The following is a 20,954-nucleotide window of genomic DNA, read 5'->3' on the forward strand; positions in this document are numbered from 1 at the left end:
AAATGAAGATGTCATTTGAGGAGTTCCAATTTTCACTTCTCTCTCTCCCCCTGACACTCCAAAGGCTTATGAGGCCTGCAAACATCTTCATGTCTGAAGAATATTTGTACAACATCTATCATCTTGCTGAATGCAAAGGAAAATAGGAATTCTCTACTGCTAAGCAGTCAGCAACTCCATAGTAAAGTAGTTGTGCTGAGGATCCACGTGTGTACTCTTAAAAAGAGCTTTAGTACACTCAGCACATCTCAGTAATAACACGAAATTATTTCTGGTTTTTGCTGTGCTTCCCATTTACTGCAAAAACTTACAGATGATCAAGTAATGATAGCAAATGTAGTTTAATAAATGCATTGGAGCTACCTACAAGTTAAGAAAAAAGTAGTTAATTTGCATTTTGTTATCTTCCCTGCTGTTATTGATGGCATCCTCTGTACTGGACCACACCTCCCTCCCTCAGACGGTGTCTGCTACCGTAACACCGGTCTTTCTCGCTGAGCCGCGGAACCGTACTCACCCTGCTCGCAGCTGTCCTGTGGCTTGTGAATCATGCTCCAGACCTGACAGTGCCTCCCAGGGCTTCACAGGGGACTCTGGGGGCTGTTACAAACCTCATCAGAGCCTCTAGCCTGCTCTGCAGTTTTTCAGGGCAGATGCAGCTGTTCTGTGAGGTGCCCACAGCTGCAATACATAACCATCCCAGATAGGGGTGTAGCTCTAATGGGCAACCAGAGTCAAAGCAACTGAGAGTCTTGCTGCTGTGTAAAAGTTGGCTTTGTCTGAATCCCTTCTTCCACCAGCTGACTTTGCTCTTTGGACTCCTGTTCTCCTTCCTCCTGCTCCTCCCTCTGCCGTGGGCAATATAAACAACCTCAGTCCTGGCTCTTGTCAGTGATAGCAGCAAGAAAGAGCTGCTCTTTCTGCACAGACCAGATGCAGTAGAACCAGAAGGAAAAAGAAAAGACTGCCTCTTCCTTTTGTTCTGAGCATCCTGTGACAGCCTAGGATCGACCAAGATGTTGCTTGCTGTGTGCATCTGTCTGGAAACATATCTGGGTAAAATTTTTTTGCTGGTCTGCCTTGAAAGTGGCAAAGGCTGGCAGCTTCTCTCTGTTTCGGAGAGAAGCTGCATCCTCCTCCAGCATGTGCGTGCTTTTTGTGAAGGAATGCGGGCTCCCTGACTTGCCTGCCTTGTGAATTACCTGAAATACACAGTCGATGGATAGCACCTGTCAGCACAATACACTAGACAGCTCCAGAGAAAAAAACAGTTTAAATAATCATCTTTCTCCCCTGTGCATCAGGAAGAGTGATAAAAAAATTGAGATGAAAGACTATTGAAGCCTTAGGACATTTAATCTCTTTTCCTTGGGGCAAATGCAGATCTCTTTCCTATAGTAAATACATTTCAAGCTGTTCGATTTTAAATTCATTTAGTTACAATATTTCTGAGGCTTCCCTGGAGAGGTTATTTTGTAATTTAATAGATGCCACTGTTGGGCCTTTTTTTTTTGTTCTAATTTACTAACCAGTCAGTGGTTTTCATCTTTAAAGCACATTACAGACATTAAATAATCTGTAGACAGTTACTGAGAGGTAGCTAAGCCACCACCTCTCACCCTGAGCCTTTCTGTTAGTAACGCTCCGGGAACTCCATTCAGCTTAACTCGGACATATTTTTCTGCAGTTAAATGAGAATTTGTAGTATGGTAAAATGGCAGGTCAGGCACAGAAATTTTTTCCTTTCTTGTGTTCTCATTTTAAATGGTGTGCAACTTGCTCGTCATTTCAGATATTTCCTAACTTTAGCCCTAATAATGTGCTTCTTTTGCCAGCTGCATCTCATTGTTCGGAGCTCTACCCCAAGCAACACTTCTTCCTTCACCTTTTGAGGTGTGCGAACAGTGCCTGGATGATTGTCTGATGTGCCCTTGTCATTGCAGGGCTCATCTCCCTCTCCTCGTTCTGTTGTGCCTATCCTGCTTCTGAATGAGGCCATCTTCTCTGCTGCCATCAGACGTGTCTGGCACCTCTGAGGACCAGCTTGTAGTCACATCTGTGTTTCTTCTCTCCTCCCATCAGCAAAAGCTGCTTCATTGCCCAAGGCAACTAGAAAAATTGCTGCTGTCTCTCCTACGTGCCACTCTATGTAGAATGGAAACTCCACTGAAGCTCAGAAAAACCTCCGTGTCTAAATACCTGAGGAACTTATCAGAAAGACACAGGTCTCAGGAGATGACACCAGTGCCCATTAATGTCCTTCTGGGAAGAAAAAATTTGCAAAGAAACTCTATTATTTATTGTCAACAAATTGAATGTCTTTTGTTAGCCTGTTGTCCAAAATGCCCCAGAGCTGGCCATGGGCCCTGCTAAGTTGCCCTTGCCCAGCCTGTGTCCTTGTATCCTCACCCTGGCTGCTGGGCTGCAGGTGAGGAGTCTGAGGCGGGCAGGGATCTGCCCAGCTCCCTGCCCTCTGGGAGTCCCTCTGCTTTCTGCATGAACCTGGAGCCGGTGCCAATGTGGGATTTCAAATGGATTGGTCAGAACGACACGTTTCAGGTCAGAAAGCCTGGGAGGCTGCTTGTGAGGGTCACGCGGTGGCCCTGTCTCACCTCTTTGGCAGCTTAAACAGAGCCCCAGACAAAACCAGCTATTATTCTTGGCCACTTGTGTTTAAGGGCATATATTTGCACTAGATTTTGACACGGAGATATTACAAACCAGCTCTTGACCGGGACCGTGGTCCTCTCTCTTCAAGCAGCAGTTGAGAGTGCTGCGTGCTTTCAGGCAAGTGCCTGTGCCTTGGCTGTGTGAATTGTCCTACATTTCTGCTACCTTGCGATGTGTACATGACTAAAAATAGCATTGGCCTTTTAGCCGTCACACTGCACACCGAGCTCTTACCTGATTCTGGGCAAACAGCCGGCACATTGTACCTAGGAACTTCAAGGTAGCGATCAAAAGAGCATTTGTCCACTTTGTTTTCCTGCTAATTCCCTTTGTAGATTGGGCTGTCATTTTAAATGTAGCAAGTGCCTGTGTATTCAGCTTGCACCACTCCAGATGGCAAGTTCACCTGTTTTGCATTTTATAATCTTGTATTTCAGGGCAGTGTTTAGAACTGTTGCCTTTTTAATAGTTAACTCCAGGACAGAATCACGCACTGCCTCAAATGCAATAAATAGCTTCAAGGAGTATTTGCTACAGGACCTCGGCTTTTTAATGTTCTAGTCTGCCTCCTGTTTTCGCTTGGGTTAGCCTGCACAGTGCAGAGCTGTATGTTACCCTGACACACCTGGCAGAGCCGATCAGGGTTTAGTCTGATGTTGTATTTCAGGTCAGCCGGAAAAAACAGTTTCAGTCACTGTCATAAACATATTCAAGTCAAAGTTTGAAAGAAAAAACCTCTATATCTGGATTATTAGCTAATATCTTCTCTGCCGAATGCCATAGAAAAAATACTGCCCATCAGCTTACTGACCATAAAACTGGCATTTGAATTTTGGGACGATGATTTTGGATGAAGCTCCGTACCCTGCACAGTTTCACAGATAGTACATGCCTCCTACTGGCACCTCCTCTGGGAGGTTTGCACTCAGTTTTGGTTTTGTCAGCAAGACGAACGCCAGCCCTCCTGAGCATCGTAAGTCCTGAGCCGGTATGTTCAACTGACAAAATCCTGAAGTCGTGCTACCGTAGCTGTTGCAAATAGACCTCCAGAAGCTGTTCCATAGCCTGGGAGTGTGAATATCTGTCCTGGGTGAAAGTGATGGCACAGGACAGTTTTGTTGAAAAGCGGTAGATGCAAGCGGGATGTCTGGAGGTGCACCCCGCTATCCAAAGCCGAAATGCACAACTGGATGGAGACCCTGTGGCATGAACAACGTTGGACATTTTAATGTTATTCCCTGATTTGGGGGTCTCTGCACTCTTGCTTCCATCCTTTGTCTTCCCTGCTCTCAAAATCTGTGCAGCCAGGCAACAAGACCTGTTGGAGTAATTGGGTTTTACTTCAGTTGTTTATATTAGCAAAACTAATGAAAGCAAAACTACTGCAAGCAATCTAAAAATGGTCACAAAAACTTGATTTTCAGTGTTATTCTGATCTAGGGCAGGCAGAGAGTTTCTAGTGACATAAATCAAGGCACTGGAAGTAGCAGAAAATGTATAGGCAGGTGATCATGCAATTAAAATGCATGGTACATATAAAATGATCATAGCAAAACATTCTATTAGCATTCAGTCTGTATGAATTTTATGATTAATTTTGTAATGTAAACAGAAAAATCGCAGTGTTTTAAATTTCCATTAAAAGATGCCAGAACTAATGACCTGTCTGTTGCTCTGTGGTACAGGGCTAGAAGGAGAACAGATGAAATTTTGCTGTTGCAAGGGACTTGACTTTGAATATGCTTGCAGAACAGACAGTGGCAACAAACATCCCCCAGGCTGTTTGGCCTGGCTATACCTCTTACTCTCTGGCACAGTGTTAAGCGTGTTTTTAAGTACGTATCTCTAAAGTATGCCTGCCCTGAGAAGAGCTGCTTTGCTTTTCCTGTCTTTGACCTTAATTTCCTTCCCTATGTTTGGCACTCCTGGGAGGGAATAAAAGGGTTGAAATCACCACTACTCACACTGAGTTTAGCAGTATTTGCAAGTACCGTTATAACTAAATTATCTGTCCATCCAACCAGAAAGGCTAGAAAAAACTTAGAAAATTCTCCCTGACACACCAGCTGGGACTGCACTGAAGGAAGCACTGCAGATGCTTGACTGGGTCAGATCTGTTTATCATGTCTGGTTTATCCTTTCCTAAGATAAACATCGCACGCCAGCCTCTTTTCAAAGAAAAGTGTGTCTGTGCCTCCAGTTGTTCTCCTTACCACCTCACCATGTGGTTTAACCTCTGGTCATAAAACCCAAAATGAGTTAACTTAGAAAAGAGTGGTATTGGTCAAACATGGACCGTACCAACGTTTGAAGATCACGAAGACGGATGTTTACAAGGCTCAACACCAATGACACTGAAATGGACACTTTGTGCTAATGGGATGACAGCTAGTGAAGGATAAGAAGTAAAGTTCACATTTATACAGCACACAGCTGGAACGTTCCCATGAATCTTCAGAACTTTTGTGCTCCACAGCTGTGGTTTGCCGGATAAGAGATCTCAGTTTTAATGAGAACCCTAAAAACAATCCCTAAAAGCCCCCCCTCTCCAGGGTACCTCAAGCTACAGAACATTTCCGTAATACACAACCAAGTGGCTCAATCAATATCCTGCAGGATGAACCTTGTCCCTGCAGGAAAAGGGACAGGGCTGCTCTGCCAGTGACTCCTACCCTAACAGCTGATTGTCTTTGTGCCTACTCTCTGGCCAGGGAATTACCTATGAAGGGTCTGGAGAAAGAGGAAGGGACAAAAACCCTAATGCTTCTAGTACAAAAGCCCCCAAATTTCATGCGCTACGTGAACAGCAGTAGTAGAACAGCAGAGTTGAAGGGTATTGCCAATGTGTTATATAAGGCATGCAACTTCAAGCACCATGTTAATAATGTTTCTATTACATTTAGTATTGCAGCTTAAATTTAAGAGCCAGATTTGCTCAGAAGGTCAGTATAAATAATTTAGAATATTTAGGGGAGTCATGAGAAAAGTATTTAGCGATTTTTTTTAAACTACGCAGCAGTTTTATATTTGTTGCCATGTTAATCCCTCATAAACATGTTTTCATTAGCATTCTTTTTTATTGAATGCAAAGATTATTGCAAAAGAAGGTCATAACAGAAGTTTTATACCATACAAAATTGCAAAGCAGCCCTGCTAACTGTGTGTGCTAATTACTGCCAAAACCTTACTGCACAGATGCCAAGGAAAATAGCTAGCAAGACTGCTGGAACAAGGACCTTCACAATCTGCCCAGGTGGACCTCAGCATCACATGTATGGGCAACCAGAGTGTCTGGGGGCTTCCCCATGGCTTGTGTGCAAGTAATGAGGGAGCAGTTTGAGGGAGATGAGAGCCCCACAAATGACAGAGCTGCCATGCTTGGTGGACATGGTTAGGATGGAGCATTTGCATCCCCAGTGGAGTGTCCTGTTCAGTGTGAACAGTTGTGTTTTCATTCATTTCAAGCCCTCTGTATTCATCAGGTTTAATAGTTAACGAATAACTTTTAGCAAATTCTATGCAGCTTTTCCGTGCTCCACCTAGGACTGGGGCCCCATTATTCGGGAAGAAAATACATTTAATTCCCTCATTACTGGATGGCCATGTACATACAGAAGGATATAGAAAGGCATTTACTTTTTTCTACATAGAGAAATTATAGAGCCTTAAATAAACTCCTATTAAAATCAGTTTCATTAGAGTAGCACAACTCTCCTGGATGCATATGGACTAGTTAACACCTGGCTAATACTGATGTTTTAGACGTCAGTGACAGGATGAAGCAGGCAGTTTCCTGTCTTGCGGCGGTGCTGTGTGCATGAATTGATTTTTGTAAACTGCCTTGAAAACCTGTAATAGGACACGTAATACGAATGTGTTATTTATGTGCTTTTTTCTGTGAGACTTAAAACCACAGAATTTTGCTTTAAGACCAAAGATATAGTAATTATATAGCTTTTTAGCTTCTTAGGGGATAAAAGGATGGGTTTATTTATTTTAGTATCTATATAAAGAGTAGAAAACGTGCCTACATTAGTACAATTTGCACATGAAACAGTGACAGTGTCATGTTAGCTGGTTCTCAGCACTTGAATAGACTAAGGCATTCCTGAAATTAACAATCAATGTTTAAAATTAATTTAATTTAGCTGGTGCTAGTGATCTATAATGAACACAAATTCTCTGATGAAACATGGGCAGGTGTGGATGTTGGGAGGGAGCAAATGCAACGATTTCCTTTTGGTGTGTGCAGTGCTTGCCTTCACAGAATCACAGAATCACAGAATGTTCGGGGTTGGAAGGGACCTCTGTGGGTCATCTAGTCCAACCACCCTGCCGAAGCAGGGTCACCTACAGCAGGCTGGACAGGACCTTGTCCAGGTGGGTCTTGAATATCTCCAGAGAATGAGACTCCACCACCTCCCTGGGCAGCCTGTTCCAGGGCTCCGTCACCCTCAGAGGGAAGAAGTTCTTCCTCATGTTCAGATGGAACTTCCTGTGCTTCAGTTTGTGCCCATTGCCCCTTGTCCTGTCGCTGGGCACCACTGAAAAGAGTTTGGCCCCATCCCCTTGACATCCACCCTTAAGAATCTGTAGGCATTTATAAGGTCGCCTCTCAGCCTTCTCTTCTTCAGGCTAAACAAGCCCAGCTCCCTCAGCCTTTCTTCATAGGACAGATGCTCCAGTCCCCTCATCATCCTCGTAGCCTTCCTCCTTGCTCCAGGTGTGTGAGCCGCTGGAAATTTTCTTCTGGTGCTCTTATGTATGAGCTCTTCAACTATGTGAGGGGGAGAGAAAGAAACAGACAAGGAGTTCTTGCTGAAGGTTAAATATCATGGCCCTATCCAAGTACAGGTGCTTTTCCCTTTCTTTACAAATCTCCTCCCGCAGTGCTAGCTGCTGGCTTGGGCAGTCAGACCACTTGCTGACCTTGGGCAGACCCATGGTAACAGGGAAGTTAAATGGCCTGCCCGCAGTCAGAAAGCAGAGTGTCTCATTCCCAGAAAGTTCCTGCTCTTTAGCCTCAAGACTGTTTTTCTTTTGCAAAGGCAGTTGCCTCCCTGCCTAGGCAAGAAATTCGCCTACTTTGATGTTTACAGTCTAAAAAAAGGGGTTTTCAATCTGTGCTCAGACTGCTGAATTCTGCTGATGCTTTCTAATGGATCTGTGACAGGTGTTGAGGAAAATCAAAGTTAATATCACTAGGCTGAACTGCACTGTACTTGAATCCTCAGTCCCCCAGGAAAATTTTCAGACTCCCACATATTTAGAAAAGATGGAAAACCTTTGTCCTGAGATTGTAATTTGTGGGAGCTGGAATCCTATGAGTAAAAATCTGCAGAGTAAATGTATCCCCCAGCCACCTCCTAATGCCCCAAGAGGTTAAATTCTAGACACTTATTTTTATAAATATTGACTCCTTCAATAGTAGCTGTTTCAATCTTTGTAATTTAATGTGATTAATATTTGTGGTAAAGATTATTAATTATATAATCCAATATTACAGTCATACAATCATACATTGATTAGAAATATTCCAATGACAGATTAAATTCTGCATTGTTTCTTATGTCACTTTACTACATCTTAGTATTGCAGTGCTGAAATTTTATTTACTTTCCAAAACAAACAACTTTCTATGTATTTCTGAAGCATGGTCAGTAGTCTTAAGTCTTTCTATTAAATTTTGCTTTTTAGAATTTGCGCAGCGCCTAATGTGGTGAGTTTATATAGACCAGGACCTGTAGGAAGTAAATCTCTGGGCAGCCGCACAGACGATGAGGTAAAGTTGGGTAATGCCCATTTCTTTTGTTAACAGGGAGATGTGCCAAGAGGGCAGTGATTCATTCTGTTGTCCCAAACACTGTGTTTAAGTTTCTTGCATTCAGTTGTGTAATAAAATCTCCCCCTCCTACAAAGCAGCACTAGCTCAGCATCTCTTCCAGGAAGAGTGGCCAGAGTAGTCAGTAAATGGCTTAATTACCATCAGTGCTTTGAAAGTATTTTTCAAATTTTGGTGAAATTGTTTGGTTCACAGGTTGGTTTTTAAAAACTGCCTCTGTCAGTAGAGATCAGAGTAAGGAAATGACTACAGACAGGCTTGAACCACAGAAACTGAAACAAAAACGCAGCCTTGAAATTCTGCGTTGTTTATGTTCAGGGCTCCCCATCATCCGGTTGTAGTGAGGGAGGGCAGACAGACACCTGTTTGGATTTCTTTCCAGTTTTTCTTAAATACAAGAACAATTTCAGATCTGGGAGTTTGGTTTGGGCCCATTTGCAGTTACAGCGATATACAGCTGTGGAGGAGCAGTGACAGAAAGCCAAAGGTTACACGGAGGAGTATTTATTCATAGCTACAATGCAGGAATAGGCAGGGTGTGGGTAAGGTTGCTTAGCAGCTGTATTCACACAGTCCAAGCTCTGCTGCGTTTTGGTCGAGGATGTACCGTGCTTTCTGTTAAAGCAAAGCTATTCATTGTGTAGGAGGATATATTTAAAGAGAGAACAGCTTACTGGGCTTTTCTCATAGTTAAAGCACAGTCACTTTCCACTTACTGCTTTTCGTAATATTCAAACTGAAGGCAGGGCTGACCACATGAGCCTGCTTTTGAACCAGTGCTTTTTACAAGAGGCTGTCTCTTACAGCTTTTGCTCTCCCTGTCTGTCTTTGAATCTCATAGCCTGTGTGATGGACTGATGGCCAGACCCAGGCCGCCACAGGCACTGGTGTGACCAGCTGTGAGGCGCCTGGCCATCTCCACCTGAGTGAAGCATTTGCTGCTCTCCGCTGACCTGTGCTCCTCAGGACTCCTGCTTGACAGGTGCTTGGAAGCAGCCTACAGGGATCTGACACAGAGGTGTCTGCAGTGCCTTCTGTCCCCGGCAGCCCATCCCATCCTTTCCACTTCTTCCTACTGCTACTTGTCTAGCAACTGCTCAACAACCATAGTTCATAGTTCAGTGACCTTACAGCAGCCTTCCAGTACCTGAAGGGGGCCTACAGGAAGGATGGAAAGGGACTTTTCACAAGGGTGTAGTGATAGGACAAGGGGGAATGGCTGTAAACTAAAAGAGGGCAGATTTAGATTAGATATTACGAAGAAATTCTTCACCATGAGGGCGGTGAGGCACTGGAACAGGTTGCCCAGAGAAGCTGTGTCTGCCCCCTCCCTGGCAGTGTTCAAGGCCAGGCTGAATGGAGCTCTGAGCAACCTGGTCTGGTGGAAGGTGTCCCTGCTCATGTCAGTGGGTTGGAACCAGATGATCCTTAAAGTCCCTTCCAACACTTACCATTCTATGATTCTATGATTCTATGATTCACAGGTACCGAGATAATTGGCACTGGTTTAAACTGCCAAGCTGTAAAATGAAATGATCACAGAATCACGGAATCACAGAATGTTCGGGGTTGGAAGGGACCTCTGTGGGTCATCTAGTCCAACCACCCTGCCGAAGCAGGGTCACCTACAGCAGGCTGCACAGGACCTTGTCCAGGCGGGTCTTGAATATCTCCAGAGAAGGAGACTCCACAACCTCTCTGGGCAACCTGTTCCAGTGCTCTGTCACCCTCAGAGGGAAGAAGTTCTTCCTCATGTTCAGATGGAACATCCTATGCTTCAGTCTGTGCCCATTGCCCACTGAAAAGAGTCTGGCCCCATCCTCTTGACACCCACCCTTAAGATATCTGTAGGCATTTCTGAGGTCCCCTCTCAGCCTTCTCTTCTTCAGGCTAAACAAGTCCAGCTCCCTCAGCCTTTCCTTATAGCAGAGATGCTCCAGTGCCCTCATCATCTTTGTAGCCCTCTGCTGGACTCTCTCCAAATGATGTATACCAAGAGCTGGCTCAGAAACTGTGAAGGTGTCCAGGCAGCTGTGGGGCAGGAACCTTTGCTGTCCATCCTGCAGCAGCTGAACCGTGCAGCAGGATGGGAATATCCAAGAAAGGAATGGAGCTTATTACTGGGACAGAGATCTGTTTGTAATTTCAGCCTCCCCATTTGAAAACAGAGCTAGCAATACCAGCAGGAATTTTAAGGGTGTAAAGTCTTGTATTAAGACTAGATATCACTACAGAACCTCACACATAAGCAGTATATAGGCTGGGAATAGGAAAAAGTTAGCGGTGAAGTCACTCGCAAAAATAAGGGTAAGCTGTGTCTTCAGTTTTTCATGTGTAGCCTTTCAAGGTTCCGATATATAATATTTTTCTCTTTTTATCTTTGTTTAAAATGAGCTGTTTTCCCCTTGTTGGCTCAGTGCGCGTGTGTGCATGGAACTTTAATAGGCATGGAGGAGTCACAGAAAGGCAGTAGGGAGGGATGGGCAGGTGAGACTCATATTCTTGTTAATGATATTTCTCTATATTACAATTCTAACAGTAAAGATGACGGTTATTTTCTTCTGTTGCCTGGCATAATGCATTTTGCGGTGTAGGAAGCAGACTATGGCTCTTCAGGGGAACTGGCCACAGCTCATCCACAGCCTCAATTACTGCTCTGAATATTGCATATCCTCTTGTGTGGCATCGTATCTCAGTGTTCCTCTGCTGGCTGCACATCACCTGGGCTCTTTATTTTTCCCACATGCCGCCCATCAGAGAATAGGTCATACACATCGGAAAGTGTCATGAGAAACAGTGCCACCTCCTTCTTCAAATATTAAGAAAAGCTGAGCAAGGAAACTAACTTTAGAACGTGTAGGATGCAATTGCTCCCTCCTACACTTTTAGCTGCCTCTTGTCTTCCACTGTTGTTTGTAATCCGTGCATGCTCTGGCATGTGGGACCAGGAGAGGCTGGGGGTGGAAGGGTGGACAGTGGATGTCTCTATGTCTGTGTCACTGAACTCAGCTGATGAGAGACCTGAGGCAGAGAGGGTTGCCTGGGCCTGTGGTGCGTGGAAGAAAAGATAGATCTGATTATGGATCTGCCCAACAAAACACCGCTCTGCTTTCCAAGTGGTAGGGATCTCAGACAGGCTGCTTGCCTTAACATCCCCTCTGCATCAGGAAATAATCTCCTAGACTACCCTGAAATGACTCTTGGTCTTAATTTAGTGTCCCCAGCAACTTCTACAGCAGTGTGGTAGTTCAAATGGGAGGATTCATACATTAATTTTCTCTGTTCCCCGATGATCTCTATACCCAGGTGTCTGTCCTGGTGACAAGGCCTGGAATAAACATGTGGGGGAAATTTTTGAGGAGTCTTTATTACTATTTACATTGTGTATCACCACTGAGACGTGTTCAGGGGGTCCAGAAGTAAAATGTCTCTCTTTGCAGCTCCTAAGGATGTATGAATGAAGAGGGGTCAAAACAGACAATGGTTGGGTTTGGCTTTGGTGGTTTTTTAGAAAAATCTGTTAATAGTCTATTGTTGGAGGCAAAAGGCATTGTGAACTTAGTTTAATAAACATTTTATTTTGGAAGTCATCATTCTGTAGCAGATACTACAGACAGAGATCTTTCCTGGCTCACTTCCAGACGCTAAAATTAAGCGAGAATATGTATGTGCAGAGAATAGTTTCAGAAGTTGCCAGATGAAAAGCTGAAAACTGAGCATTTTTAACAATCTTCTCCCCAGTAAAAAAGGAATGTTCTACTTCGGCTCTGTTCTGATATACTTTACTCTTCTAGAAGCAAACCGCATAATTGCTCCAGTGTGTTTTTTGTTTCAGGTAAGGAAGGACGTGGGATATGGCTGAGTGGTTGTAACACAACCCTGGTAAGGTGGATGTCTATCTTCTTTCTGTGCCTCATCGTCCACTGTACTAAGACTGTATCAGATATTTACAGCAATATAACCGCAAACAGCTATGTCTGTGCACCAGATGTACGTATTGGTATTTGTATGAAGCTAATTGCAATGAGTTATAGAATAGAATCGCAGAATCATAGAATCATTCAAGTTGGAAAGGACCTTCAAGATCATCAAGTCCAACTGTAAACCTAACACTGCCAAGACCACCACTAAACCATGTCCCTAAGCACCACATCTACGCACATTTAAATACCTCTAGGGATGGTGACTCCAGCACTTCCGTGGGCAGCCTGTTCCAATGCTTGACAACCCTTTTGGTGAAGAAATTTTTCCTCATATCCGATCTAAATCTCCCCTGGTGCAACGTGAGACCATTTCCCCTTGTCCTATCGCTAGTTACCTGGGAGAAGCGACCAATACCCGTCTCACTACAACCTCCTTTCAGGTAGCTGTAGAGAGCGATAGGGTTTCCCCTCAGCCTTCTCTTCTCCAGACTAAACAGCCCCAGCTCCCTCAGCTGCTCCTAATAAGACTTGTTCTCTAGACCACTCACCAGCCTCATTGCCCTTCTCTGGACACGCTCCAGCCCCTCCATGTCCTTCTTGTAGTGAGGGGCCCAAAAGTGAACACAGTACTCCAGCTGTGGCCTCACCAGTGCCGAGTACAGGGGTACCATCACCTCCCTACTCCTGCTGGCCACACTATTCCTGATACAAGACAGGATGTTGCTGGCCTTCTTGGCCACCTGGGCACACTGCTGGCTCATGTTCAGCCGGCTGTCGACCAGCACCCCCAAGGTCCTTTTCCGCCAGGCAGCTTTCCAGCCACTCTTCTCCAAACCTGTAGTATTCCATGGAGTTGTTGTGACAGCCAGAGCAGTCTTCTTCCCCACTGGCTTGTCTTTTGGCATATGGAGACAGCCTGCTCCTGCGCCTTTAAGATTTCCTTCTTCAAGGATGTCCAGCCTTCCTGGACTCCTTTGTCCTTCAGGACTGCCTCCCAAGCGGCTCTGTCAACCAGGTCCCTAAACAGGCCAGTCTGCCCTCCAGAAGCCTAAGGTAGCAGTTCTGCTAGCCCCTCCCCTTACTTCTCTGAGAATCGAAAACTCCGTCACTTCGTGACCGCTGTGCCCTAGATGGCCTCCGACAGTCACATAACCTACAAGTCCTTCTCTGTTTGCAAACAACAGGTCCAGCGGCACACCTTCCCTAGTTGTCTCCCTCACCAGCTGTGTCAGGAAGTTATCATCTTCCACGCACTCCAGGAACCTCCTGGACTGTTTCTTCTCCACTGTATTTTGTTTCCAGTAGACTTCTGGTAAGTTGAAGTCCCCCATGAGAACAAAGGCTAGAGATTGTGAGACTTCTCTCAGCTTCTTATAGAATATTTCATTTGCCTCTTCATCCTGGTTGGGTGGTCTATAACTGACTCCCATCATTGTATCCACCGTGTTGGCCTTTGCCCTGATTCTTACCCATGAACACTCAACTCTATTGTCACCATCATCAAGCTCTAGACAGTCAAAACACTCCCTGACATACAGGGCTACCACCCTGTCTCTCCTTCCTTGCCTATCCCTTCGAAAGAGTTTATAGCCATCCCTTGCAGCACTCCAGTTGTGTGAGTCACCCCACCATGCTTCCGTCATTGCAACTATATCATAGTTTTCCTGCTGCATAATGGTTTAACAGAAGATCTACTTATTCTGCTTTGCCACTTACCTTCCAAGTGGCAAAGCGATCTCAGACATCAGTTGGCCACCACTGACTTTCTCTTAAGATGCATGCCTTAAGTTTCTGGTTTTGGTTTCATATTCAAGTCCAATCTGTCTTTTATTCACTCACTATGCACACAAGTGCCTGGAAAAATCTTCACCATTTTTCCCATGTCTGGAGACTTCACTACTACTCTGTTATGGAAAAAGTCCTTACTTTCCATAAGTCGTAGTGGTCAGGTTCCTCTCTGAGGTTGTTCTGACGTGTTTCAATTTTTCCTTGCTAAAGGAAAATATTTACTTGTTTGTTATCAGCTGTAAAGTCAAGGGTTGACTGTTCACAGAAATAAATGACTTTTATTATCAATGCAATTCTTTTTTCCGAAGCCTGAGGAAAACCACTTGCAATGGAAATTGTCAATGGCTATTACTGAAGAGGGGAACAAAAAGTTTCCTTTTTATTATCTGTCCTATTAATAGTTACCAAGAAACACAAGGTGACAAAGTAGAAAAAGTAGATAACATCAAGTCATGTTTTAATCTTATTTAGTCCCTCATAATGATGAACCAGAAGAGACCCTAATTATGCAGTTACATGACTTAAATAGTCTTGCTATTCTAGATAATTACATTTGCAACATGCCTTGAAAGTGTTAGCAGAGTTATGGAGCTGATTCTAAACTAAATTTCTCCTTTAGTGCTTCCATACAGAGGCAGTGATACATCTCTGTTTGAAAATGTGAAATTAATTTCTCAAGCAGTGGTAACACCACTTTTTTGACCTTAAGGCTATGCATGCTTCAGACATTGTTTATGTCTGTCCTCACATTTTATTCAATAGGGGAAACAGAAAAGAAGGTTTTCATATGTCACCCAAAATGGAGCCAGTTCACCCAGCAGTTGTACCCGAAGATCTTAGTGCTTTCAACAAAATTACATTTTGTAGGTAGGACACTTCACTGATGTCTGGATTGCACTCACAGCTTAGTCATTTCCATCCCAGTAATCAGGCAAAACAGAAAACATGACTTTATATGATTTTAGTTTGAGCATGGCAGAACAGTGATTTGTTGTTTCAATACTGTCTCACTAGGAACTTCCTCTGCCTTTTATGTATTGTGGAGAGGATGGAAGTGCTAATGCCTGAAAATTTAAGCAAATGTTTTCCTTCCGATTTTAGTTCTCTTTCCTAACACTCCTTAATATTTATCCATTTTTATCTTTATGGCTTGAAATTACAGCAATTGTTTAGCAATAATTGAATTGTATTTCCTGTTTTGCTCAGAAATCTTTTGTGATTTAATCTGTCTATATTATATAAAAAGATCTTGGAATGCCAAGCACAATGTGGAACTCAGAAATATAATGTATAATAAATGATAAAGTGCATAGAAAGACATAGGATTTCAGCAGAAATACAGTGGGATACAATGAAAATCTCATTTCCTCAGCTGCTTCTCCCATCGTATTTTTTGTTTATCCTAGAAGTCATTAGAGTCAAATTACCTTCTTATGCATGGGGATTTTATAAGGGAGAAAAAATTATTTTCAAAAAATGTCCTTTCAAAAGTCTCCCTGGTTGATTGTACTCACAGGGAACTGAAAAGATTCATCCTTCTGCAAATGCTCCTTCATTTGATTTTCTGATGGTGGCAACACTTCAAACTTCTAGTGGTTTCAGGGCCAGGCTTTAGTCCTCCCTTTTCTGGCACGTCCAAAAGATGGGTGAAACTGCTGGATCAGTATGAAACTCTGCACCATCTGTTTTATTACAGTGAAAAGGTCATAATCTGTATATATGCCTCATAACTCAGCGAGAAGAATGGATGCAATATTATCCTGTGTATTTTTCTTCCATGTGGTGCTTTTCTTCACTGTGCCAAGTGCCTGCAGGTAAAAGAAAGTGACAGCATTGCAGGGAAAACCAGTGCGCTCAAAAGGCCACCTCATTCCTGCTGTCATGAAGACGGTACTTTGTCACCATATTTGCTATCGCGAGTAAAGTCCTTCCTTGTCCTGTCCCAATTCACTTATTTAGCCCTTTGAGCAAATCAGTGTGAGAGGCTGCACATCAGTATTCAAGATGCACCATGAAGGGAGGAATCTGGAAGGGGGGGCTTGGTTTGTTACCTTTTGAATGGGACTGAAATTGCTGAGTACCTAGTTCTCATAGAGCCTTTTTTGTCAAGGGGTCTCAAAGGGTTTCACAAAATTTAACCGCATTTAGCAGGTGATAAATTTCTGGTGAAAGAAAAGTGAACTATTAGCCATCGGCAGTGCCAAGAATAGGTCCCACTCTCGTCCTGCGCACGGTTTCTCGTCTCACCGGGAGCCGCGGGAAGAGGCCTGTTGCACCACGGCAGGGGACACGAGTGCTTTCCCCGGGCTGCGGGCTGCGTGCCTGGTGCCAGCCCCCACCCCTCCGGGGTCACTGCCGGAGGCGGCTGGCCGTGCCCTCACCCAGCCGGGCATCCCGGGGAGCGGGGCGGCCCGCAGCGCCCAGAGCTGCCCCCCGAGTTCCTGCATACCCGAGCCGCCATCTCTGCATGGCACACTGGTAGCGGGGTTGTGCACAGGACCCTGAGACTTGGCGGCAGCGTTGCTCTTCCAAGGGAGGTGATGAATTTGCATGGGGGGCCTGTGGCAGCCAGAGCTTGGCAAGTGCTGTGCAAGGCCGGGGGCCGAGTGACTCAGGGAGGCTGTTAATAGTCTCCGTTGAGAAGCTTATGTTGCCTCAACAACACGGATCATTAATTTCGCTTTTTAATCATGAAGAAAATACCTTTGTTTGATGGAATGTTTGGGACAAAGTCAGATGTAAGAAATATTTCTGTTTTTCTTACTCCTACTGCATTAGCTATAAACTAAGTCACCAAGCTCTTAACTACCCTCTTTTTGATAATTTAGAGCTTATGAAATGACTATATCTGTATGTATACAAATCAGTATGCTGCTAAATCATTATTTCGAGTTGTACTGCTTTCTGAGCAATCTGTGTTTGTGTATGAGAAATCTGGAGCAATAAAACACATAATACAAACAAATTAAAGGAAGTGTTACGGGGATTTACCCAAGGCATTTATCCTGCCTGCATACCAGTTCCTAATGAAATTATGAGGAAATAAGTGGGATTTATTTGTGCTGCTAATGTTCATTATTGTCTCCCTTTTAAAAATGTTCACTACAATATTAAGACACCTTCTTCTCAAGTTCCCTCTCTCTCTACAAGGTCAGTAGACAGTACTGTAGTTCTCTACTCAGTTCCTTTTTCCCTTTGTTCTTTCTCCTAAAAATCAAACACAGTAAAATAAGCAGCTTCCAGGATAGGCTGTGATTCAGTAGGGTATAAGCAGAGCACCATGCACAGAAAATTCAAAGTGGCCTAAGGATGGGTTAAAGATAGGAGGCAAAGCTGTAGCTGTGTTTCCACCACTACTTCAGGCAACGAAGAACATAAATAGGTGTTGGTGGCCAACCTAAATCCTTGTTTTGTCTTAGATGCAGGTGGTTGTCAAAGAGTCACCAACAATAGCAGGATTTGCAGCTCTTCCTGAGGGTCTGCGTGCAGCAGCCATGGTGCTTTGCCCACAGAGGCAGGGCTGGAGCCCAGGCAGCTGAACCAGAGCGGCCAGGACTTGTGCTGCAGTCTCCGCAAGCCTGCTGCTACCAGCACCACTCTGTAGGAAAAGGTGACCGTGCTGATTTTTGTCTCTGTTGCGAATGATAGTTACTGCATCCAAAGACGCACAAACAGCAGCTGCCTGCTCCCAGGGTCAGATGTCACCCCGAGCGAGTATGAGTGAATGCCTCCCTGGAGACCCTCGCTGTTTCCTGACAAAGTACAAGCGCCTTTTTCATGCCCTTGTTCCCTGTTAGGCTGACAACACCTGCTCTACCACCGCCTGCCTCTCACCTGGATCCCAGCCTGTTCCGCCTGCCAACGTCTTCCTGGTGCCAGATTAAAAAATGTCTTCCATGTGTACTGAGCCCTGCACAGCTTTCTCAAAAAAGGACATCCTGCATTTAGGTAACTGAGGTTATTAATGCTGAAAATCGATGCCAGTTTCATATGTTCAGAGCCTTTTAATGTTATGTTCATTAAAATCTCATCATGGTGGATTTTTTCAGTAAAATCTTTGAGAGGCTTTTTATATCAATAAATCCTAGAAAGCCTTTTAATATCAAAATTAATCTTATGAAGTCCTTTTTAATATCAGCATAACTCCTGAAGGCTTTATTAACCATAAAATACTTGTCAATGCAGTTTCTAAATTTATTATGAGCCACAGAAAAGTAATAACAAAAGTACAAACAAGCAGTGCATTGCAAAACATGAATTACAAAAACTGTTGCTGTCTTAATAACCTGAAACTCTAAAAAACACCAGAAGTGTTGTGGTGAACCTTAAGTACAGCCCTGGAGAATGTAAAATGTAATATTACAGAGAGAAGATGGCTGAACAGGGACACAACTATTACAGGACAAGAGTGAGTTTTCTTTGGCCTCAAGTAAGGGCTCATGCTCTCCCCACTGTGTAAAACAGCAAGCAGCACAGTGATGAGTAAGATCCATTCATATGGTTTATAATTCCTCACAACATCTTATATTGGGCTTTATCTTGCTCATTTGTCATATTTACTATAGAATATGCTCCAGTGCTGACAGCAGTGTAAATGCAATTACAATACATCTACATCTCCTGTTGCCTGTTCTGCTGCTGCTCTTAATTAGGTACTTTCCCATTGGAGTCTGGCAATGTACGGTTTTTGAAGTGGTAAATGAAATCATAGAATCACAGAATAATTTCAATCAGAAGGGGGTCATCTAGTTCAACCTCTACTCAGAGTGGGTCCGACTAGATCAGGTTCCCCAGGTCCTGTCAAATTTCCAGTATCTCCAGGGAAGGATTTTTTTTTTCTTCATATCTAGTTGGGGTTTTCCTTGGGCCTGTTGCCTCTTGTCCCATCACTATCTGCCTCTGAGAGGCGTCAGGCTCTTTTTTTTCTGTTGAGCCTTTTAGGGCTGAGAAAACGGCAGCTCACTCAGCCTCTCCTTGTACGTCCGGAGCTCCAGTTCCCTGACCAGTCTGGTGACTCTTCACCTGACTTGCATCAGACAGACAGCACAAAGTGAGCCTGACAATGCTATGGACCGGGGAGATTAGACACTCCTGCATAGAGGAGAGTATGGGAGGAAAGGTGGAGAAGAAGTTACTGTTTACAGGTTTCCTAAAAATAGGAACAGACTCTGGAGATGATCCATCCAGACTAACGGGGGTGCTGTGGAAACTGAGTGAAGTAACTTCTGCTCTGCAGGGACACTGCTTACCTCAGCCACTGCCAATGATTACCTAATTTGATTGAAAAGAATAAAACAGAAGAGATGTTCAAGAAGCTTGTGGAGGCCTCTTGGAAGCATAGGATGGTGGCTTAGAGAGGTGAGGAGTTCTTGAGATGAGAGAAGAGAAGGATTTCAAGGGCAGGAGTAAATGGGATGCACCCTGAATCTTGAGAATTTTAAGGGATGGGCTCCCTGATCCACCAGTTTTGGTGAAGCCTAAGAGGCTTGTGTATAGTCTTGGGATGACTAAAACGAATCTGGCTGCTGCAGGGGGGTAATATGAATGCACAGGGATGCACAACAGACAGTATGAACAGCCAACATGGGCTGCTGGGTAACATACTCCAAAGCTGCTTTTGGCCTCCAAACTTCACCCCTTCAAACACAGCACCACAAGGATCACCAACACCAGGATTAGAGGCACACGAGAGGGGAAATGTCTCCCTGTCAAATTCAGTCTCCTTGTACCCAACTATTGGGCTGTGACAGTGATGCTCAGGATCCCAGTCACCTCAACGAGAAAAGATTTCTCCCATGGCCTCAGGTCAGCTGCAGGTCCAGCCAGAGCCTTCTGCTCCCTTTCAGTGCTCTTTGTTCTGCTTGCACACCTTGGGATGTTTCAGACTCTGTATTTTGCACTTGTGACCCATCTGCTTTGATGGTGCTTTAAGGACAGTACGATCAGACTGTTATCTGCAGTCAAGCTTTGTTTTACCACCTGAGAGGCTGCCTCTAACATACATGACATAAGCCACACGTAGACAAGGAGCCAGCCATGCCTGGGGATTGGGCTTTCAAACAGACCTCGCAGTAAGCTGTGCTGGAGGTTGGCAGTGGCAGAAGTTCTTGAAATGTGGCAGCATGAGTGCTGTGGGTTCCCCAGGTCCATCACGCACAGCTGCCCCCATGGCTGATTGGCATGCGGCACTCTCACTGAAATTCACACCCTGCACAGCCAGGAAGGCCCCCATCCCTCCCCTCCCTGCTCATCCTCCCTGCCAGGAAGTCTCAAACAACACGTCAAAACCTTCCGGCTCTTTCTTCAAGGCAGCTGTAGATAAACATGTTCCTGGTAGTTATCGCTGAAGGGTGTTCCGGCTGTTGGAAGTGCTCTGCCAGTCTTTGAGCCTCTGCCTGCCAGCTCTCAGCCCCGCTCACTCTCTGTCTGCAGGTGGTGCAGGAGGCAACATGCCATCTTCATTCAAGGCAGGTACTGCTCAGCAGCCTCAAGCCTTCTGTTTAGTGCTGGCCATTTACTCCTAAAAGCAGTCTCTGCTGTCCTCATGTTTGCATGATAGTTGAACAGTTCTCCATGAGCTGCAGCTGTCCTGCAAGAAGTGTCCTCAGACAGGGTGGTAAAGCTTGCGCAGATGGTCCCAGGATAAGAGACGGGATGATAACACCATGAATATCTATGCTTTGGTTAGACTGGCAATCACCCTCCATTCTTCATCTTTTTTTTTTTTTTTA

Source organism: Opisthocomus hoazin, chromosome 1 (genome assembly GCF_030867145.1).
Source record: "Opisthocomus hoazin isolate bOpiHoa1 chromosome 1, bOpiHoa1.hap1, whole genome shotgun sequence".
Lineage (NCBI taxonomy): Eukaryota > Metazoa > Chordata > Aves > Opisthocomiformes > Opisthocomidae > Opisthocomus > Opisthocomus hoazin.